Genomic DNA, 5,511 nt, shown 5'->3' on the forward strand with positions numbered 1-5,511 from the left:
GGCTCAGAGCCTGGAACCTGTTTCCGATTCTGTGTCTCCCTCTCTCTCTGCCCCTCCCCCGTTCATGCTCTGTCTCTCTCTGTCCCAAAAATAAATAAACGTTGAAAAAAAAAAAAAGAGAACTTGATTGATAAGCACTTTTGGAATGTTGAACAAAGACTGTGTGGTGGGGTGTGGTGGCATAACAATGTGATGATGAAGGTCCACAGGGCAGGGTATCTCTGCGGGGCTGGTAAGTATTCCTACGCAAGTCTCTGTGTATGTGAGCATATATCATGTGGTATGTGCCATGTCACAGTGTCTCTGAGTGCCTGACGATGTAAGCAGCTCTGTGTATACTTGTTCACGGAAGTATCGACATGTATGGTTTCAGTTGGTCTAAATGATGGACCCCCTTCCAGAGAACAAAAGGCATGTGCAGGACAGGAAAGGGGGAGGACTGGGGCTGGAATGGTAGCTGGCAAGAAGGTCAGATGGCCAGTGCAGGACCATGGGGTTGTCCGTGGGCCTTCCCTGTCATTCATCTCTTATCTCTCTCGGCCCAGCTCGGCCTGCAGCTCTGTGGGAAATGGAAGAGAAGGAGAAGGGAAGATTAGGAGAACAAAATAGCATCTGGGGGTGAATATTTAGACCCCATAGGTGGGGGAGCTCCCCGTAGTGCCAACTCCCTCTCTAACACACCTACTCACCTGGGTGAATGGCTCTGCCCAGAGTGGGATCTGTTCTTCCAAAAAGGAAACCCTTACATAGGAACATGCGCTGAGTTGGGTGGCATCCTAAGCCAGAGAGGTTAAGTGGCTCGTTTGAGGCCACACAACTGGTGACACGGGGCCAAAGCCAGGCTCTGAGCCTTAGTGTCCATACTCCCCAGCAGCTCCTGACAACAAGCAGCACCACTTGCTGAGTGTTTGTGTGGGTCGGGCAATGGCTGGGAGGCTTCAGTTGCTTTAGTTCATGAACGCCTGCAAAAAAATGCTCCAAAGAAAGGATACTTATTTTACATTTTCATTTTACTAATGAAAAAGTAAGGCTCAGAACTGGAGTAACTCCCCCTGACCACACTGAGTTTAAGGAGTGGATTTTGGATGGGGCCGCTTCCCCTGATGTGAGTCTTGCTCACACTTAACTGGCCTCTCTCTCCCTCTCATCACTCACTCCTCAATATACTCAGCTGAATTTGCTTTTGGGCTGCTTCTCTTTATGGCTTTCTCCTAGAGCCCCAGAGAAAAGGGCTGCAAAGAGCGGGGGCGGGGGGGGGGGGGCACATGTCCTAAACACAGTAGGGAGTAAGCAGTTGTCCTTAGAACAGCACTTATTTAGCTAGTCGCCATGCCAGCCCACTGTGGAATCACAGCAGGCTATGCTCATTACAGGGGCTGTCCAGAACTGCCCTGGCCTTATAAAAGCCTCCTGCCTGCCTGGTCACCCCATAGAACCTCAGCCCTGTCACCTTGTAGGAGCCCCTGTCCTTGTCTTGAACAGAAACCCCTTTCAGAACCTGTGCTGGAAATGTGCCTGCTCCCACCTTGTTCAGGAGCCCCAGTCCTCACCTCCTAGAAGAATGGCTGCCCTAGTCTGATACTCTAAGGGAACTCTTTCTCTATTTAGCAACAGGAAACCCATCCTGACCCTGGATAGGAATATCAGCCCTCACCTTGAATAGGAGGAAACCCCGTCCTCCCATGGCACAGGAACCTCTGACTTAACCCTAGTTAGGAATCTGTGAACTCATACTGTAAGGAAGCCCTTTTACCATCTCTTTAGAAACACCTGTCCTGACCCTCTTCACTAGCTTCGACCTCTCTATAGGAATCCTGCCTTGACCTTGCACAGGACACCTCTGTCTTCACACTGTATTGGAGCCTAGCCCTCCAGATAACATTTTAGAAACGCTTCAATCACAATAAAATCTAGTTCTGAAAAGGTTTTTTTTTTTTTAATTTTTATTCTTGAGAGAGAAAGAGGATGAGTAGGAAAGGGGAACAGAGAGAGGGGGACAGAGGATCCAAAGCAGGCTCTGTACTGACAGCAGAGAGCCCGATGCCGGGCTCAAACTCACAAACCATGAGATCATGACCCGAGCCAAAGTTGGACACTTCACCGACTAAGCCACCTAGGCTTAGTAATAAAAGGCGCCCCAATAAAATCTGGTTCTGAACCCCTACCTGGCTCTCTTTGCAGAAATTCCATCTTCTGGGGCGCCTGGGTGGCGCAGTCGGTTAGGCGTCCGACTTCAGCCAGGTCACGATCTCGCGGTCCGGGAGTTCGAGCCCTGCGTCGGGCTCTGGGCTGATGGCTCAGAGCCTGGAACCTGTTTCCGATTCTGTGTCTCCCTCTCTCTCTGCCCCTCCCCCGTTCATGCTCTGTCTCTCTCTGTCCCAAAAATAAATAAACGTTGAAAAAAAAATTAAAAAAAAAAAAAAGAAATTCCATCTTCAACCTCTCCAGGAACTGACTGAATATACGATCTCTTGCCTCCATTGTTGACAATGAGCGCCCCCACCCCCATGTCACTCTACACAATTCCTGATCTCACAAGAACCCATGTTCCCACTCTTAACATGAACTTTAGTCTTGAACTTACATAGAAATCCCCTTCCTTAAAAAAAAAAAAATCCTTTCCTGACCCTCTACTTCAAGCCCAGACCTCATCTTCTACAGGTACCTATAGCCTCACCTGGCACAGGACCCCCCCCCCCCAACACACACACACACACCGTACAGGGCTTCCTATCCTTACCATGTGTTAGCTCCACAGCTCTGACCCTCTACAGGAAGCCTTGCCTACAACTATACTGGAACCCTCTGACTGGACTCTATAGAAAACCTTTTCCTATCAATAGAAACCCATAACTCGACTCACAGGAACCTCTAACCTTGCTTTCTGGAAATACTCTCTTGACCCCGAACAGGAAGCCCTGATGTGACCCTGACAGCCTTGGCCCTGGCCTTGCCCTGGAAGTCCCACCCTCACCCAGTACAGGAACCACTATTCTGACTATGGCTACTACACTGGACGTTGCAGCTCTTTGGGGTTTATAGAATCCTGTAGCAGGCACTGCTATTGGCTCATCAAACCTGTTTTCCTAACCTCATTCACTTTTATGACCTCCTTTATGGTTAGATGTGGACATGTGACAGAGTTCTGATCAATGGCATATGGGCAATGATATACACCTCTTCCAGGCCTGGCCCATAAAAACCTCTTATGGAATCCCCCACTCTCTCTCCTTCCCCATATACCAGTTGAATAGTGAGAACCCCAAAGACTCAGAGGAGAGCAGAGCCACAAAATGGAAGCTACCTGAGTCCCTGAATGACCAGTAATAAATATTCACATTGGACTTTGTACGAGCAAGAAATAAACATTTATTTGTTAATCCTCTAAAATTCTGGGTTTGTTACAGGAGCTAGCATAATTTAGCCCTATTGATAACAATTTCTTGATTGAATCTAGACACGAACACCTGTTCCTATGGTCTACATTAACACAGCTCTGAACCTGTACAGAAACACCTGTGCTGACCCTGATCTGGACCACCTGGTCTCTTTGTAGCACACTGTCATAATGCAGTTTAAGGAGTACCATCCTGAACTTGTACGGGATCCTCCAGTCTGGAGCTCTCCAGAAACAACTGTCTTGTCCTGTAGAAACCCCTGTAGAAACCCCTGCTTGGGGGCGCCTGGGTGGCTCAGTTAAGCATCCAACTTTGGCTCAGTCATGATCTCACAATTCGTAGGTTCAAGCCTCACATCAGGCTCTGTGCTGACAGCTCAGAGCCTGCAGCCTGCTTCAGATTCTGTGTCTCCTTCTCTGTCTGCCACTCCCCTGATTGCGCTCTCTCTCTCTCTCTCTCTCAAAAATAAACATAAAAAAAAATGAAAAAGAGAAACCCCTGCTTGGTTCAGTAGAGGAACAAAACTATAGAAACTACAGGAATCCCTGTCTTCACTATGTCCAGGAACACTATGTCCAGGCTGACCCAGTAGAACACCAGAAGTGACCTGATCCTGTCCATGAATCCCAGTCCTCACACAAAAGGAGTACCTCTCCTCAGGATGCATGGAAACTCTGCACTCCTCCTGTAAAAGAATCCCAGCCAGATAAAGGAAATCAAAGACTGACACTCTACAGTAGGACCAGAAAACTACAGCCTTCAGGCCAAAGCCAGACTTCAGCCAATCTCTACATTTTTAAATGGAAAGAAAGAATATGCCAAAGAGGCCATTATAAGGCCTGCAAAGCCTAGAATATTTACTATTTATCTGGCCCTTTACAGAGAAAGTTTACTGACCTCTGCTCTTCAGGAATCTGTCTTCTGACTATACAGAAAAATGGGCCATGGGTCTTACAGGGTTCCCTACTCTATTAGTCTGCAGGCATCAAAACCCCAGAATGTTCCCAGTGTATCAAATGTTTTCTTTGGTGTATGTGGGGGTTTAAAGGTCTTAGGACTTGATCCTCTTCCACTGGGACAAAAAAAAAAACAAAAAAAAACCAACCATGTTCTGGTAGGAAAAGAGTGGAAGGAAGGAGAAGGGTGGAACTGGGGTTTTCAAAATGGTCATAGGGCCAGGCTACTGGGCGATGGGGCTGTCAATCTGTTTGTTAGTCAGCGATGCTGAACCCCAGACGGCTTATCTCTTCAGCCCCAGCCTACAGCCTGGTAGGAAATGGTGAAGAATGAGAGAGGGAGATTAGGAGGGCAAACGGGCCTCCTGCGGGGCTGATATTTACACATCTAGACACGGCATGTGAGGGAGCTGGAGGGGCACACGGGTGAAACTCCCCCTACTTCCCAGGCACACATTTTATATTAGAATTTGGGGGCAGAGGTTGCCCAGTGGAGGGAGCTGGAGAAAGAACTGCTGTGCAAGAACAACTCCCCTCCTTGAGTCCATTCCAGCCCCGAGCACTATTATCATAATTTGCCAGATGAGGAAACTGAAGCACAGAGATGTTCAGCAACTTGCCCAAGGTCACGTGGCTAAGTCGTGTAACCTCAGTTTCCTTATCTGCGAAGCAACATTAATAATAGGAACTACCTCGGGGCGCCTGGGTGGCTCAGTGAAGCGTCCGACTTCAGCTCAGGCCATGATCTCACAGTCCGTGAGTTCGAGCCCCGCGTTGGGCTCTGTGCTGACAGCTCAGAGCCTGGAGCCTGCTTTGGATTCTGTGTCTCCCTCTCTCTCTGCCCCTCCCCTGCTCATGCTCTCTGTCTCAAAAAAATAAAATTTAAAAATAATAGGAACTACTTCACAAAATTGTGACTTACGATAATGCCTGTCACATATTGCTATCATCACAATTATTTGCCCCCCACTAAGAATCCTTCCATCCTACCCCCCCCCATTTTCGTGGCAGAATATCCATAGCTAACATTTATTGAGTGTTTCCTGTGGACCGCCTTAGTTAATATTAACTCAGAAAACCCTCACAATATTTAACATCATCACCACACCCATTTTGGCCGCCACCAGCCCTCGTCCAGTTTCAACCGCGCTCGGGAC

Source organism: Felis catus, chromosome X (genome assembly GCF_018350175.1).
Source record: "Felis catus isolate Fca126 chromosome X, F.catus_Fca126_mat1.0, whole genome shotgun sequence".
Taxonomy (NCBI): domain Eukaryota; kingdom Metazoa; phylum Chordata; class Mammalia; order Carnivora; family Felidae; genus Felis; species Felis catus.